This window comes from Mycteria americana, chromosome 17 (genome assembly GCF_035582795.1).
Source record: "Mycteria americana isolate JAX WOST 10 ecotype Jacksonville Zoo and Gardens chromosome 17, USCA_MyAme_1.0, whole genome shotgun sequence".
In the NCBI taxonomy this organism is placed as follows: domain Eukaryota; kingdom Metazoa; phylum Chordata; class Aves; order Ciconiiformes; family Ciconiidae; genus Mycteria; species Mycteria americana.
Genome location: NC_134381.1, coordinates 4,407,359 through 4,425,771, shown reverse-complemented (window position 1 = coordinate 4,425,771; position 18,413 = coordinate 4,407,359). Strand labels below are relative to the sequence as shown.

General features: G+C 38.5%; 1 long non-coding RNA gene across 1 annotated transcript in view; it reads left to right on the top strand.

Moving 5' to 3' along the window:
* The first annotated feature begins 281 nt into the window (after positions 1-281).
* The window catches only part of LOC142418286 (uncharacterized), a 28,496-nt gene continuing 10,364 nt past the window's right edge, over positions 282-18,413 (top strand). Inside the window, exon 1 of the long non-coding RNA XR_012778241.1 lies at positions 282-374. This is a non-coding gene — a long non-coding RNA (uncharacterized LOC142418286). The remainder of the gene's footprint in view (positions 375-18,413) is intronic.

The following is an 18,413-nucleotide window of genomic DNA, read 5'->3' as shown; positions in this document are numbered from 1 at the left end:
TTCCTTAGCAACGGGGGAATTTACATACATACATCATTCTGAAATCTCCTTGTATTTGTTAAGGTATCACCTCTGTTGAAGGGTTGTTTTTTAAATTAATAATTTGCTACTTTCTATTTATTCTGTGCATGCCAAGGGTTTGAGTCAGAGCTGTGCAGTCAGGTTCCCCTCAACTGGTTCTGATTAGAGGCTGAGTGATGGAGCAGAGATTCTGGAATGACTCCAAATGGATTCCATGATGTCTCGACTTTAATGTAGTTAAAAATCCCAGACCCGGTGGTGTAGTTTATTGCAGTGGACTTTCACCTTGGCTTTGGAGCTGGAGAAAGCACAGCTTTCTACATGCTTTTGCTACTATATACTTCAGGTAAAAGGTAAAATTAATTACCATTATTCTTTTTGGAGCTAATTGCATTATTTATCAGGAATACTATTACTAATTATGGTAGCACCACAGACTACTTCTATTCATAAAGTCATTAATGGACACTGTCTACCCTTTCATCTTTAAGATTACCCTTCCTCTTAAGATAGTTGGTTTCGTATCAGATGTTAGCACTATTCCTAGCAGTAAAATGATCTGTTCCGAGAGGAAGTCGGTATGTATTGAATAAACTGATTCCACCTGATTTCTCCCCTAAAATCACATGTTTATTCTTGTGATTCTGCTTTTTATGCAACTCATCAACTAACTCAGTGTGGCTGCAGACTGAAGTTTTTAAAATGGAAAACCAGCAAAAAAAAAAAGAAAGTCCTCTGTATTTGTTCTGCCTACAAGGTTATAATGCCCTATTGGTATGTTTAAACTGTATTTAATGTAAGTAGACTCAGGAACCTCTCAAATGCTGAAAAAGCATTTTAGCACAGGGGTTCATTTGTGTAAAGAAATTCTTAAAATTCAGATAGACTTCATATTTTTAGGAGATTAAAACTGTTTCGCTCTTAGAGATAAACCAGAAGCTGTGTTTAAAACAAAACTGCAGAGCAGATCATGACAATTTGAGATCAAAATTTTTCTTGCTGATACTATAAACAAGTGAAATCTTTTGGTTTTTCTATTCAGCCAGTGCGGGTCTACTTTTTGGACGTAATTAAGGAAAGCACTTTTGCACATTCCCATCTTTCAGCCTTTCAGTTGAATTACTTGCATACTTAAATTAGACACGTGTTTAAAAGTCTTGTTGAATTAGGACTCTAATCTTAACTTTTATCTTTTCATACAAAAACTTTTCACTTCTGCAAAAATTTGTGTGTTGGCAAACTTTAGCTTGAAGAAATGGGCTACATGTTAATGCACATGCTGATGACTTGGGAGAATTCATATGTACCTGCACAAGACCAAAGGCAGAGTGTGGGATGTGCCAGATGTGAATGCCGTATAGAGTGAGGCTGTTTGTCTGAAAGTTCTGGACATCTGATAGCTTCGGCTGCTGGAAATCTAGAAGCTTAGAATTCTGTCCAAAGAGTTTAAGTTGGTGAAATGATTTCAAGATTTTACTTCACCTGACTTCAACTCCCTTGGAGGGAATCACTGAGGGTCACTTAATTTTTTTTATTTTTAAATTTTTTTTATTTTAGGTATTGATATGCACAGCTTTTTAAAGCCAAGATGCACATATTTGTAAAGCTAAGCGAGACCCTAATTTCCATTCCAGCTAGTGTATTTAAACACACAGAAATCTTTGTTTTATAACAGATTACTATGGCAGAACAAATTTGAGCCTTCCTCCATAGGTCCATATAGACATTTGCAAGGGTTGATCAGAAGACTAGGACCTCATAGTATTAAAGGCATTTGGCACTGAAATAACACAGGTGGGTAGCTTATGGTATATATGTATTCTGATAGTGCTTACGCTGCATGTTTGAACGATTGTATTGATAATGTCCAATTGGAAATGTGCAGATGGATTTGGGAGCCAGTGCATTTTGGTGACAATTTATATATTCCTCAAGACAACTTTCAGTACTTGGACATTGGTAATTTACCTTGGCCTGGGTTTCTAGAGAAATATATGGTATAGTTCTTTTGTATTTTATTTGTTGGCACACAGCATTGATTTGAGGGCCTTTTTAATGCAGGGAACTGCACAAGATATTTCAATGACATCTGGGGAGGAGCCATACTTCTGGTTTTTAAGCAGTGGTTTTGTTGGTTTTAAAATTTCTCCCCATAGTCTCTGTATTTTGGTCCAGCTGTAGGACTTTTCATATGGTATCCAGTCCAAAGCCTCTTGAAGTTGATGGAAAGACTCCCACTGATTTAAGTAGGCTTTGGATAAGCCCCATCTTTTAAGAGAGAGTCTCCTTGTATTGGTTGTCATTCTCTCCTCTAATTTCTCGCTGCCTAAATTACAAGGTCATTTGGACTCCCTGTGATTTGTTGGAGGATGTGCTTAACATATGGAAGTCTATTCAGCCAGTTCACTGGCTCCCTTTTCCATGCTAAAACACTTTAGAGAAGTAGTATTCTCTACTGAACATTACTGAAAAGGTGACGTGTGTAGGAACCAGTGGTTGATGTCTGATTTCTCTGGGTTTAAAAGTTAGCCAGACTTTGCAGTGGAAACTTTTATACATTTTATACAATCATGAATGGAGGAGCAGAGTACACTAGCTTTATTAATCTACTAATGCTCTAAGGGATTCTCTCCTCTGTAGAGCGAATGACATTGAATTATGTTGAATTGCTATAAAGAAATCTTTCCTATATCTGTAAGATGTTGAGATTAAAGGGATGAAATTCTGAACTGTATTCAGAATCTTTGCTTGTGACTTTGGGCTAGAATTTCACCTTGAAAATAGACAAATTTCTTCAATCCTTTTATACTTTGTCTCAGTACTCATGGCATTAAATTTTGATAGGCCAAGTGATGGCCCTGTCTGGTGTTATATAGAAAGAGCCTGCTCAAACCAGTGAATCACTAGAGATACGCTATCCACTAAGTGTACGTCTAAGGATTTTAGATATTTAGAAGTCAGATGTATCTGTTTTCCTTCCTGCTTTATGGAAGTGTTTTGGAGCCTGCTTTTCATCAGAAGGTGTGTGGAAAGTAGATATTCTACTGTAGAAAAGGAAGTACAGATATGCAGTCTTGTGTCACAGAAGTTCATGGTGGTATAAAATGCAGAGATAGCAAGCTTTAGCAGTTTAAACCTTAAACCATGGGAGCTCAGCATTGCTGAACTCCAGTCTGCAGTCTTGCAAGATCAGGATTACTGAGTTCTTGATTCTTTTTGTCAGTGAGCAGTCAGCTAGTGCAAAACTGCATGGGATTTGTTTTTATAGTTGGTAAAATTAGTCTCCTTTAATAACTAATAACTCAAAATAGTAGGAGTTAAAATAGATAATAAAATGCATTTTCCTAATTCTGTCTGTCCCGTTGATTTTTTTTTTTTCCTAAGAAAAAGGCAGTTTGCTTTAGAACTGAATGTAGTGATTATATCTGAGTATGAAGCTCTGCTATTTACAGCTATGAAAATATGTCCACAGCCATTTCACTGGAGCAAAGTAAGGTCAGGGTCACTCAACTCTTGTGGATTAAAAAAAAACAGCTAAAGAATTACTTCTGTGCAGTTGCCATTGTTGAAATAAAAGAAATGCTTGAACTTCTGTAAAAAGCATTTTGGAGGCTAGAAGCTTGAATCAATGTCACCGAAGTTGATGAATTTCCAAGATCTTTGGCCTATATAAATGTGTGCTGTTCTAATAATGTCAGTGAGTCTGTCACTCCCTAGCAAGTGCCTGAGTGCATGTATGTGTATGTTATCACAGTAATACCAGCATTAGTTTCAAAACTTGAATTATGTAATCTTAAGCTGTGCAGTTTTACTGTCCTGATAAACTGGAAAACATGTTCTCCAGAGCCTCAAAGCATTGACACAATTACCAACTGCTAAATATTTTGTAACACTTAAAAGTTTGCCCCAGGTAGCAAATATTTGGTGGATTTTTGGGGTTTTTTTGGCCTTTTGTAGGTGAGTCAGGCATTGTTCAGTTTCTTTATCAAGATAACATGCCATTTGTCAAATGATAAGTTTTCTTGCTCTACAGTGTGAGTGACAGCCCTGCATGGAAGTTGCTAGGAATTATTTTCTAACCCTGACTGTTTCCACTTCTTTTTTCCTCCCTTGTCTTCTTTTGTGGCTTAAATCAATATATGTATCACAGGCATCAAGCCTGGTCACCATAATGGATCTTTAATTAGGCAGTGTTCTAGGGAGATGCACTTCCAAAAAGCTGGGGTGAAAGTCATCATTACCTGGCTTCTGGGAGCTGTGGCCTGTATCCGGCTTCAAAGCAGCCATTAGGTTTAGCAGAAAAATGAATGCCAAATATCAGTCATACAGAAATGTCTTATCGCAATTTGAGGGAGAGAGATAAAAGTAGAAGTTTGGGAGGGGGAGATGAGTTGGGGAGAAGAGCCCATAAAAAGCCTTTTTTTTTTTTTTTTTTCCAGTGAGGAGAGATCAGCTTTTTGAAGTCCTGTGTAGTTTAGTCAGAAGCTGTTGTATAATAAATACAGATGTGCAATTTCCAAGGCCAGTCATGACAGTGGAAGTTCTTAGCCTGGAGTTAGATGCTGTGGGGTCTTGCCCTAGATACCACAGGTTTTTTTTCTCAGGGGAAAACAACAACAAAAAAGCAACCTACTCAAACCCCATCTCCCCGTCACCACCCCCCCTTCCCCCCCCACAGGAATAGCTATTTATAGCTTTTTCTACCAGCAGGTTATTTATATGGCCACCTCTTGAGATGTCCTTAAGCTTTGAAGGCCTGTAAAAAGCATGCAGTATCAAGCTGATCATAGTTTTTAACAAGCGATGTTGTTTGGCTATTTTATAGCCCTTTTGGCAAATGCAGCTTTTGCTGCCTGAGCAGTATAAACACTGCCCAAGTTAGAAGTTGTACTGAGGACACTTATTTAAAGGAAGCCACAAGAGCTTTGTATGTGTGAGGTCCTAGAGAGTATGTGGTTATGACCACAAATGTTATCTTTAAAGGATTCATTTTCTCAGTCAAAAGTAATGTGGAATAAAGTAAACTGAGTGATTTGCAGTAGTGTAGATAAAGTCCCATAGAACTCCTCACTTCTGGGTGAGAAGCTATTGATACTTATCAGAAAATAACTGGCTTGGTTTCCAGTTGATATCTTTCCTGTGGAAAAACAATTATTAGTGTTGGCTTTCCAGCTCCTCTCTTGCTGTGGGGTAGCACACCCAGGATATAGTCTAGCAATTTATTTGCCAGATTATCTGCTGAGTAATTAAAGTATTGTGGAAAAATGGATGAACAGGAGGGTGAAGGGGTTGATCATTTAGGGAAATTAAACAAATATCTGTGTTTAGGGACAGGGTAACACCTGAGAGCTATTGAAAAGCCTAATAAAAAAAACAGGGTATAGAAACTATTTAGGTGGTGTACAGGGAGGTAGCTACTACTAGTGTTATGAAGGAAAGTAAAAATACACAGGAAAAAATTCTGAAAGTATAGGATTTATTTGTGGAAAAGACTCGTAGGAATAATTTTGGAAATCTCATCCATTGCAATGCAGAAAACCAAGCTCAGCTAGTAGTAGCAAGTGCCCCTAGTGACGATTTAAGAGATGGCAAAATGCCGATTTGAACATGGGTAAAGTCTTAAGTTTTTCTCAAGCAAATGTTTTGGGGCACAGTGAGATGTGCTGCTGAAGGTGATCTAATGTAATCTGGTTAACCACGTTGAAAGCAGCTTGTTCATGTTCAGTCTCTTACGATGTCTTGTACATGCAGTCAAATGAGAGAAAATAAAGTGCAGCCAGGGACAATAACTCAAGGCTAGGGCAAAACCTGAAGGTCTTCAGACTATATTCTTAATGAAATGTCTCATTTCTATTTTACAAATGGGAGACTAAAGCACAGAGATGAAATGACTTGATATAAAGTGTCAGTCAATTCAGTGGCACAGTGGGATAAAAATCATCCTGTAGACTCCATGTATCACACCATCTTCAATGGGGCTTTGTTTCTTCACAGCATCTACAGTTCTGATCTCCAAGCCTGAACAGAAATTATTGTCTAACACTATATACAGCTCTCTGTATCCTTTGCTGCAAGAATTCTCAACTGTTCAAAGTGCATGGGATTATCTAGGGTCTAGTGAGTTTGATTACTCTTCTTAAGAACTATCTTCCTCATCTCTGGGACCCTGATTCTAGTCCTAAGGTTCAAATAAAAAGAAAAAAAAAAGCTCTACAGATTTAAAAATGTGCCACATCACTAGCATGTCAGACATGCCATAATCACTTGTCATTTATTCTTCCTGATCTGTGTGCGTGCACACACACACATATATATATATGAGACTAGAAATACTATTTTGCATCTGAGAAGCCTTTGCTTTACAAAATGGTGTATTCTTGGAGAGGGATAAGAGTCTGTTTCAATGGCATTTCATAAGGAATTTTTGTTTCCTTGAAATGCTTCTGGCATGATCTGTATGATGCTGGGAAATTTTGTTATTGCCTTTTTTTCATGGCACTGTAAGGATTAATTCTGTGGAGACAGGTGTTCAGGTAGTACAGTAATTAGAAGATAAAATTGACTGGAGAAAGAATTTAATAAAAGTAGGTGCAAATGTAGTCTGTCAGATAACAGATGTCTTCATCACAGTTCTTAGCATGTGGTTACCACAGCAGGAGATCAAGCTCTGTTCTCTTTGGAGAGGAAAAAATAATTAGAGTACTCATTCTGTTTCTTCAGAGATTCTAATTTCAGTGGCTTAGGTCTTTCAAGGAGGAGTTGTCTTTCAGGACCTACTTATTGCATTTAAAGCTCCTGGAAGTGGTGCCAAAGAACCATGAAGAACAGGAAAAAGAAAAGGGGATCCTGTTCTGTTCAGTTGATGGAACTATGTGATGATGTCATGGTTAAAGCTCTTCTCAGCAGAAGAGCCCACAAGCAAGAGAAAAGTATTGGCAGCGTGCATAGGCTAGTATATATACTTAGCTGTTTAAGTTAAATCATGTTGAAAACAGGCTCTTAGTACTTGTGATATAAGTATATATACAATCCAGCTTAAAAGTAGGGTTTAGAGAAGTTATTTGAACTACAGAGGGTTTGGCTGGCAAACAGTAAAAGAACTAAGAACAAGCTGTTTCTTGCCTTTCTATTTTTATCACTCTTAGCAGATGTGAATTTTCCATGAACAGTTTTAATGAATCTTTTTCCTAAACTACAGTTGCTGCAGTGTCAAAGTGTTTGTGCTTGGTCAGCCTCTTGGTGCTTTCACTGTAGTGAATATAAGTACATTGTAGAACTGCATAGTATATCTGTTTGATCTGATTTTTCCATCCTTTATTTTTGAGTTTTGCTCATGCTTAGTCCAACAGATGCTCCAACTGTAGAGCAAAACTTTAAATATTTGTCCCAACCTGGAATGAAAACAACTTAAAGTTTTAGGCCAATTAATAAAAATGGTTGGTTTCAGTTAACTCTAGATGCTTGTGATAAGTCATTAAGACCTTCGGTAAATTGGGTAGCATATCTGTAACTTCTACTACTAGTGTTATAGTATGAACCGTAGTCGAAAAGATGGATTGACTCATTGTAGTTTCTTCTTTTCTCATGTTAAAGAAGTCTCAAGACAAATAGATTGTTTCATTCCTTTACTGATGCTCATGTGGCCCTTAAAGCTTCATCTCAAGTGTCACCTGTTAAAGCTGACACAGGTAATTTTCATACTGAAAGTACATTCTGATGTTGTGACTGGGTCTCTGCTCTCAAAAAATGTGCAGGACTGGGGCAAAATGGGGCAGTTTCAGATGCACTAGATAGTTTAGGATACAGATGAAGCAGTTCTTGATGATACAGTTTTTTAATTCTGGTGATGATTGACAGGAATCCTTTTCTAGATATGACAGGGAAAAGATGGATCTTGTCTCATCTCCGCAGCTTCCTTTGTGGAAAAGTACCTGCTTGGGCTACAGCTCTCCTGAAAACGTGACGAGTAAACTGGACACCAGGCTCTGGTAGCTCAGGAGGTCACTGTGCGTTGCAGGTGAACCCGGGGAAGCCACCGCTCCCTCACTGTCCATAAAGGGGTTCATGCCTCACGGCTTCGGGGCTGTCGGCCCCGTTCCGCCCCTCGTTTCAGCACCGCGGTGGGGGACAGCGCTCAGGGCCGTCCCCGCGGCGGCTGGGCGCTGCGGAGGGCTGGTGCGCAGGGGCCCGCGGGCAGCACCGCGTGCTCTCCCCACAGCCTCCGTAGCCTTTGCTTAACTGTTTCCGCAAACGTAGCTCAGCTCCCTATGGTCTTGGCAAGATTCACGGGTGCGGCAGTCACGGTCTCAACGTGAAGCTCTTGCATGGCTGGCGAAACCTGGTTCTTATTTCTTCTCCTGGTGAAACGTTGTCTTTGTCAGCCGTATTGCACTGGAAGCGAACACGTAAGAATTGTGGGTTGATGATTTCTTTTGGAGTCTTGTCCAGTTTATGGGAAAGGGAGATAGATGGAAGGATGGACATTCTTCAGGGTATAAAATCTCTTTTAAAAAAGTAAACCTGTGGGGACAGTTTATGAAGTATAACAGGTTAACATATGCATGGACTGACATGCAGAGCTTGTCTTCTATTGAATTAAACTAGGCTACACTAGCTGTTTCAAAGAACTATGTCTAGACAGCTGTGGAGTAATTTGAGGTTGTTCCTAACTCAATATTCACTGGCTGATTTCCGAATAGGCCCAAGAGAAATTTAAACTCCTTGTTTAAAAAATACTGGCCCTATGGAAAAACCCCTCGTTATAAGCTCTGAATATTCTTTGTATCCATGAGTCCAGCCCTTTCTTTGAAGCTCTTTTTTTGAATGGGAAAAATAAAGGACTTTGTAGGAAAAATGGACTGGGAAATGTAAAACTGTTTTGGTTGGGGGTGGAGGGACTTCAGCTTGCTCTTAAGATAAATCCTTGCAGCATTTTGTGGTAAAATTCTACTGCTCAGTGGCGTTGGGTAAAGTATGACCACCTGGGTTGAAAGGCAGACAAGTCTGAGGTTGAGGAAGCCATGCCTTCCCTTAAGCAAGGGGTGCCTCAACAATCAGCTAGAGTTTGTCATAATTCTGATGTTAATTATGCTAGTTATGCATTACCTTTTCTCAGGTGCTTCCCAATTTATTAAGGGCCTGGTACTACAAATAGGACCACATATTTTTTCATTTTGGAGTTCACCGGGCCCAGCTGCGGAGGCAGCTTGGTGTTCAGTATTTTTGTCTCAGTGAAAAGTTCCAGCCCTTCTCCATGTCTCACCCTTTCAATGCATCCGCTTCCTGCAGCACTGCAGTCCCAGCTTTCGTGTGGTTGATTCATGTGTGGCCTCTTTTGCATAACAACTTAGCCAAAAGGTTGTAATTCACTTTTAGGTATCATCCATGTCCCCATGTTGTATTGAGATTGTGGGCTTTGGCTTATTTTTCATTAAATCTGCTATTTTCTTTTTGTTTTCTTTGGCAGAAAATGGGAAATACTTGTTGTGAAAGTGAACCTTGATTTTTAGGGCTAAATTTTCTCTTTCATTCCAGGACACACTGTTCCAAAATTATGAGGTTTTGGTTCTCTTTCATTAACGTTAATCCCCAACACATGTCACTTTCCATAAAACTACAATAATACATTGTAATAGGCTTGTTTTCCCATTTGATGGGGAAAAACTAAACATGGCCATTAGTTTCAACTGGCAACTTACTGAAGAGAGGTGCTATATTTCTATTGACTGTTCCCTGTTACTGTAGCATCTGCAAACCTCTTAACTCTTAATAATTTTTTAGGTAAACTAATGAAGCATACCTCCAAAACGGTATAGGACTAGCCTATAACTGTGTAGTTATGTCTCTTGGAGAGATGTTTCGTGAGCATTACCCTTGCTTTGCCTCCTAAAGGTTAGGAAGCTGTACATGAAAAGAGAGAACATTACCTCTTTCTCTGCTTATCTTTTAAAAGATACTTATGCATGTTAGTGTGTTCTGTCAGAGACTTTTTTTGTATTATGAGTCCTGAACATACCATAACTGATGGTCAAACAGGAGGGTTATGCAGAACTGGGATCTCATTCAAGCACAGCCAGAGCATAGGCAGTTAGCAACTCAATACCAAGACTGAAGTGTTTTGGTAATGCACAGAAGTGCAGGTGAAGCTAAAGCATATGTAGAATTTTGAAGTGGTAAACTGAAGCATTGACGGGGGATTTCAGCAACAGCTAACGGTGGTGTTCAAGACTACAGTTTTTACAAAGAAAATTACATTTTGAATATGAATTTGTGACTTAACCAAAGTCACACAGGGATTTTTTTCTTGAACTTCTGAATGCAAATTTCTGGATTCCCGTTCCTTTCTACCCTTCTGTTGCTGGTGCTTGTACGCATTGACAATGGAGAATACAGCCTTTTTTGTGTGCTTTGACCCAAATCTCACCAGCAGCCATCTTTCTCACCCTTTCTACTTTGACACATTCCTGTGTTTCATGTCTACAGTTCTTGGCTCTACAGGTGTGTTGCAAGCCAAATAATGGGTCCAGTGCTAACACAGTGCAGCTGTAGAAGGGAAGCTTTAATTAAAAAGCCTGAAGCAAAAATTCTTTGCTCCTGGAGGCTGGCAAGTGGGAAGGGAAATAAAATTTTGCTTGGGTTCCATGTGGCTTCTTGTTTTTCATGTATGAAGATATATTCAGGCAGCTGAGCAGTGCATTGGCATGGGGATTTGCTGCCAGGTAAGAAGACCTGTGTCTGTCTGGCTGCATGCCATGGAAGCCATCTGTGTTGCATTTGGCCACAGTGGCAAAAAATACAGTGTGCTCGAGGCAAAAAAAGGTTGACTAAACATCTTTTGGTGTAAGTTGATTGAAATCACTGGCATTAGGCACAGGATGAACTTGAGGCAAATTTAGAATATGTGAATTATTTGAGCTAGAACTTTTTGAACACTGAGCAAATGTTAATGTGTCAGCCCAATTCCTTCTTATGGTAGGCAAGTATTATTTACTGTCTTCATTTCAGTAACTGGAAAATTGAAATTTCAAGGGCTTCAACCTCAGTAATCTTGATGTAAACTGGAACTAATTCTGGTTTTGTGGTGTTACTCTTCATTGGTGCTGATGTAGGTGAAATTTGAAAGCAGCTTTTCCTTTTTGCTAGAGGGAACTGGGACAGCTTACACAAGCAGATGAATCTCCAAGAAACAATGGTGTGGTACCTGTTGATATAGGCAAATGTGCTCAAGTTTCATTCAAAATACGGAGTCTTATTCATTGTTGCTGTGCTTATTCTGCTGATGCAACCTCTGCCTGGGTGATTACTGTTTCCTGGCTTCAAAAGTTAGCAGGCCTACAAAAGCATCTGTCAGCAAATAAAAAGCTAGTCTCTAAGGAAAGTGTTTTAAAACTACATCTGAAGCCTGCTGGAATTTGCATTAGATTCTTTTTTAGTTGCATCAGCTGGGACTCTATTGTGACTGCTTGACACTTACCATTTACTAATGCTGAATGGAATACTAATTGAGAGAGGTTTTAATAGAGATGTCAACTATTCAAAGGACAGCATTTGACAAATACTGGCAAGTATTTTTACAACAATTATTTTATATGAAGCTTTTCATGTAGACAAATCCCAAGGTGCTTTACATTAATCTTTTTGGGGGAGGGAGAAAGAGTTGTGATTTGTTCTTGCCTTTAATCATTTGAAACCCTCTGACATTCTGTCTGTCATGATAAAAGTCCACTTATGAAGACTGCCAGGAGAAAGAAAAGCTCATCTTCTATGTGCAGGGTATTATGGAGCAATCACTTATTCCATAATGCAGCCAGTTAGTTTCTGTTGAGTTCTTTTGCCTCTGGCATTGATTAATATATTCTATTTGTCTTTAGAATTAACAGTGGATAGGAGATAACACTTTCTGAAAGAAATTCATGTATGTGAAATGACATCTAAGGTACAACACATACTGTCCTGCTTAAATACAGAATACATCAAACAAAAATCAATTTAACAAACAACTAATTGGAAAAGTCTTTAAAAATAAAAAAGGAAACAAAATAACATCATCCACCACCCCCTGAAATTCAAATGTCACTTCTAATGAGAAACTTACTTAGAGCCTTGTAAGATTATGCTATTCAAGAGCAATAAATTACCAAGTTTTTCTATATATAGCTGTGACTTGACCCGTAAAAACTCCAGTTAACCCAGAGGGAATAGTGGTCTCAGTTGAATAAGGTGTTGCTGAGTGCTTCTCTCTGAATGCAGGTCCAGGGCCCTGGAGATATTTAGGGGCTTAACTTGCTGCTTTGAATGGTAAAAAGGTGCTTAAGAACTCTTTTAGCTTTGTTTGTTGTTGCTTTGGAGGAAAGCTTAGCAGCGTCATGCTGATGAAGACCTAAGTGAACAAAGCAATAAGGGATCAGATGTGATCAGAGAGGCGAAACACTCAAATTGTTGTGGTTTTTTGGTTTTTTTATTGGGGTTTTTTGGTGTGGGGGTTTTTTGGGGTTTGGGTTTTGTTTTTGTTGGTTTTTTTTTTTACCTGCTTGCTTTAATCTGTCCTCTTGTCAGTGGTGGTTCTTGCAGATACTTGATGTCCCTTTTACCATACTCAACATAGTTATATCAGAGGCCTTCAGTAGTAGTAGATTCCTACTTCCTACAGAGACAAGTAGAGAAAGGTAAAAATTACTGTGTGAAATCAGTGTTTTGAAGAAAAACTCAGATTACGTAAATTAATGTTTTCTTAGTATCACCAAGAAGCTATTTCTATGCCTCTCCTGTGGGGAAAGAAAAGGTTAATGTATTGATACAGAAGGTTTTTTGTATCACTTTAACTGGTATACTTAGGCAAAACTTCACTTTGTAAGGTGCTGTTTATCCAACATGCATCAAATCATGCTAGTTCATTGGAGATAATTACTTTAAACAACAGCAACTCCCCTATGTGGTGAACTTTCCTTTCCTGTAATGATAATCCAAAGGTTTTCCAGCAGAGAAGAATTGCTAGTTCAACATCTTCTGTGTCTTGCCAGTTCATACTTCAGTCTTAATTTGTCTCAATTTTAGGATAAGATTTTTTTCTTAGGGGTACCAAGGAAGTTTGGAAAATGAGTTCCTAAAATGTGCATTTTATGTTAAAATTAGTATTCCAGTGCTTTATAATTAAGGGATTTACTTTATAGTTGGTGTATCTACGACCACTTTGAGCTCACATTTGATGTTTGAACAGTCCCTATTCTTCCAGTGTGTTCAGATCTAGTTGTGTTAAATCAGTGCAAAATCAGCTTAACTGACATGTTGCTGCAAGATTAGCTGAGATGTTGTGAATCCATCTTATTATTTCAGTAAGAATGTAATCTAATAAGAGCAGTTGGAGAGCTGATATAATAAACTACTAGAAAACTATTGCTTCATTAATTTATTTTATTGCATAACACCTCATCCAGTTTTGGATTGGAACCTGAGGGTTCTACACTGAGGGTATAGATAAGGCCCCTGCCCATGATCTGATGAAGCTGATAAGTCTGCTGGCCTCAAACACACACAAAAAAAGACAAAATAGGAGAAATCCCTGATTATTGTGTCACTTAAAAGGAAGCACAGTTAAAATACTAGGAGACATTATAGAGCTGTATCCTCTATTGGCAGGGAGAGAAGGTCAAGTAAATCTTCTGTCATTAGCATTTGATCCTACAAATATTTAAATGTCAGTCCTCCTGGGAGGAACGCAGTACTACTTTCTGAAATGGCATTATGCTAGAAAGATGCTATTTAAATTTTTGCTAATGCTGTACTGCAATTTGATCTTTTTATGCCTCACCGATTAAATTGACTTTCTGTAAGAAAAATAAAAATTAATCTCACATCTCCCAAAGATCAAGTTTTTATAACAGCATGTAAAAAAAAAAAAAATCTAAACTAAATACTAGTGATTGAAAGCTGTGGGCTTTTTCAGTAGTGACTCCAATGCTACAAAATTCCACCAGCTTTTCAGCTACAGATTTTTTTTAGTGTATGGAAAATGTGCTTTCTGATCATCTTGGCTCCTCATTTCAGTATTGAGTTGTAATGAGCACAGAATCTTCTTTCCCTGCTTATCTGTTCAGATGGGGAGAGCCAAAGATATTCATGTAACTTCTGTTTTAGAAAACACTTGCTACTTTCAAAACAATGTTTTGAGACTTCATTTTATAATAAAGTTTCAAATATAAAACTGCACATTCTGAAAGAAAAACACATGAGGTACTGATGAAACCAACTCTGAGGTTAAATGAGGTATTTTGATTTAATATACTCTGTGCATTTTGACCACTGGACTGAAAAGTTTATCCTCAAGAAAGCTTTAGTTGAGGAGACATTTTTCAGCTTTTTCTCACTCTAAAAGTTCAGAGGATCAAATAAAAAGTTTACTGAAGTCCATTTCTCAGGAAGTTGATTGGTATTTTGTTTGTTCAACTTCAGTTCTTTGGCTATTATTGTTGCTTTTTTTTTTTCTCTTTAGAAATGCAGGAGATAGAGTTGTGCTGAAATAGCATCACAATAAAATAAAAGTTGTCTTTGACAACTCTCTCTTCACAAGGTCAGAAGGCCTTTTCCTCCTTTCCTTATGGCCATATTTGGCCTGGAAGAACACAATTACTTTTTGTTTTGCTGACTTGGGGGTTTTCTTGGATGGCGTGTTTGACCCTGTTTACTCAGAAAGAGGAATAAATCCTCAGTAACTCTCCTGTACTCATTTCAGATGGACAATAGCTTCTGTATGTCAGGAATTCCAGCTGACGAGGACTGGCTGCGTTACTGACCTTCATACACTGTGGTAATTTTGTGAATTGCTGCCTATACAGTGTTGAAGCAACAGGGCTTTTCTTATTCCATTGTTTGAATTTGGGAATGGAGGACTTAAAGGCTTTTATGCCTTCTGCAGAAAAGTTTCCAACCAATTTCATTTTCTCAGTGACTTGGTATATAATATAAGAAGCAAAAGCAAGTCTGAACTGGTTTTAAAAGAATGGAGAAGGATACACTAAGGAAAGCGGGGAATGAAGTCATGTGGCTGAGGAGCTCAAGGACTTGACTATGGAAGAGGCCAAGAATTTATTCATGGTCAAAATGTTAAAACTATTAGGAATATGTATGATCATAAACAAAGGAGGGAAAGAGATAAAGGGAACTTGTAAAATAAATACATCCAGAATGTAACTGGCAGTGGTAGAGCCATCTTCAATGAGGTTAAGTGCAGAGTCCAAAAGGAGTGGGGAAAAGCTGCTGTAGAGGTCAAGAAGTGTAACAGGAAAAGGACAAATGTGAAAAAGTAAAGCTTCAACCAAGCTTGAAAGAAAGGAGGGAGCAAAAGAATAACAAAACATGAGAACAGAAAGTCTGATAGCTATGCAATGAAGACTAAGTACATGACCTGAAAATGTGAACTTAATTAACATTGAGAAGGAGACCCAAATTGTTGCTAAGGCATCATGAACACTTATTATTAGGAGGAAACCCTAAGCGCTTTGTAGATGCAGAGGAAGAGTGACAAAGACTATCTATAGGGTATGCTTGTTAAAATACTTTTTCCCATTCAAGTTGGGAAAACCTCCTTAATACTGATTTGTAACGTGCCTGTGACTTGCCAATACAGCTGCTGATCTGCAAGTACACTACTAATGAAGCTTTAAAAGTATCTTAATTACAAGAGAGCATCCCACTGCTGCTTATGCCATCAGAGATGTCTGACCACTTTACGAAGATGGTGGTTTCCATTCTTTTAATTTATGGACTGGGATGTAGAAGCAAAAGGCAAAGCATTTGCAGAATGGTTACTGATTTTTTTAATGTCTTCAGTTTAGATGCTTATTTTAAGATGAGTTTTCAAATTCGGTCATTTCTACTGAAGATGCTAAGCCAAGTAAATAGCCTGAAATTACTTGAGGCAGTGGGAGCTGAAGGGATACAATTCAGACCTCCCGCTTGCTGTACCCTGCTCCAGTGGGGCTCTGGTGCTATTATATACTGTACTGCTTAAAGTGGTTCTCAGGCTTTTAATGGTCCTCAAAAAATACCAGTCTGTCTCCAGCACTGTACTCCCCTGGGGCCTCTGACTGATGGAACTGTCATATTTAGCAAGAAGTCTAGTGTTTATTTCTGATGTTATTCAGCTAGTTCCCTTTCACTCTTTCACTTGTTTTCTTAACTGCTTTCCAACTACTCCACTTAATTAGGAGGATTAATACTTCTCAGTGATAGAGCCTTCCTTTCCTTTGGATTGTGTGCAATTAAAAATACACTGTCAAGAGAAAGGGTGGTCTTTATTGCTTAGCCTATGGGATTAGGTATTTGAAACACAAGGTATTGTGTGACAAGTAACTTAGTCCCTTTGTTCCCCATCTACGAATTCTGGATAATTATTCCCCTTTCCACTGCTTTCTTTGCCTACCTTGTCTGCTTAGACTTTGAGTTCCTGGGAAGAGGTAGTCAATTCCAATGTGTTTAAAAGCTCTTGAGAGGGATCTGTCATTTCAACAGTACTGCCTACTACTTCTGCAGGAAACATTGAAAACCACTAGCTCTATGTTTTCTGTCTTTTTAAAAATTATTATTTATTTATTTTCTTTTGTTCCTCTTCCCTTTGCCTTCATATTTAAGGAAACACACTGGTCTTCCCCCCGTACCTGCTGTGCCTGGCAGATATCAAGCACTTTCAGCATGCCATAAGCCATTTCTCAAAAATGGATTTCCTTAGCTTTGCCACATTCATCAATTTGTCACCTCTTCTTTTTTTTTTTTTTTTTTTTTTTTTAGTGTTTTCATCATAGGAAAACTGCCTTTCCTGCTGTGATTGATATCTTCCTATTTTGGGTCAACTTTTCCTTTTATGATAATTCTTGCGAACTTTGATTATGGCAGGGATTTTTGAGGTGGCACTGGTTTTGTCCATTTTTCACATCAATTTGCAACTTTATTTTAGATGCTTACTCCAGTAGATCCAGGCTGAGATTTTGAACCATGTTTATTTGTTTGGGGTTTTTGTCAGTACCTTTACCAAAATAGTCACGATTGGATTAGCAATGTTTAATTCTCCATCACAAGTTCAGGCAAATGTTCTTCACACGTCTTCTACTCTAAGTTTGACTTGGCTGAAAGCTGTTCAGCTTTTTTGATGGCAAAAGGCATTAAATTGAGTAAGCTTTTATTTGTGTTTGAAATACAAAAACTGCAAAGCCATTGTACTGAAAAGGTTATCCAGTACTGTAAGTATTTCACACAGTATTCATGCTTGGGGACTACACTGAAAATGCCATATGTTTAAAGTAAAGAGAGTCTCCAGCAGTATGTTAAACTTCTTAGAAGAGCTGTGGAGGTCCTTTTTCCATTACAGCCCAGACGTGACGGGAACAGATTATACAAGACCTCTAATTACCTTTCCTTAAGCTTCAGAAAGACCTGTAACGCTGCCCTGTGGCAAAAAGCTTTCTCTTTCTCATACTCAATGGGTTATTGTGCTGTTTCCCTCCAGCTGCTTGTCATTCTGGAGAAGTGCTGACTGGAAGGCGACGGGTTTGCATTTGATAACTGACACTTATTGCTTGAGACAGACAAGGGTTTAAATTCTCTCTCCCTTGGGAAAGGTGATGTTTGTGAAAAAACACAGGCCAGGCTCCTGTCTGTCACTGAAAGATGAGCTAATCTTTCCCTTTGACATCGTGTGAAGCTGCAAGCTGTGGCACAACACCCCCGTTCTCTTGCCACCCAAAGTCAGAAGAGAACAACTGCAAAGATTGCTTTGGCAACTGTCCTCCCATCGTTTGCACTAATTTGCTCTGGTTCTTAGAGTGCTTTGGGCTAGTTTCTGAAGCTGTGCTCTCTTTCACTCTGTAGTCTCATGATACTGAGCTAATGGGATTTGTACCCCAGGACAAGCTGGGGGCAAGGGAATGTTCTTCACTAAACCCTCAGCTGCTGGAAGTGAGTTGAAATCAGTGCTTAACTTCTTGATGTTCTCCTGCTGACTGGCCTCTGGTTTCCATATATCAGAAGCAAACTAAATAGTTGCATGAATTTTTTTAAAACAAAACAAACACCCAGACTTAACTCATGCTGTTTGATTAGTTATGTTTTGCCTGTTTCTTTGGAGCAAGGTTCCTGGCTTCTGACCTAAAACCTGCTACTCAGCCAGTGCTGTACAATGCATATCAATTTATTGTGATACAGGATAACAGGCTTGGGTGTTTTAAGCTTTATTCTACTTCACTTCAAATGAAATCAACTCAAAATATGAATGGTGCAGGTAAAATTAGGCATTGTCTTAAGTCCATAATGTGGTGGCTGGGAGGTGTTCCTTTGAGTTCTTGTGATTTTTTTTTTTGGAATAGGAGATAAAGCAAGTAAAAACTTATTTTTCAGTGTGTCCC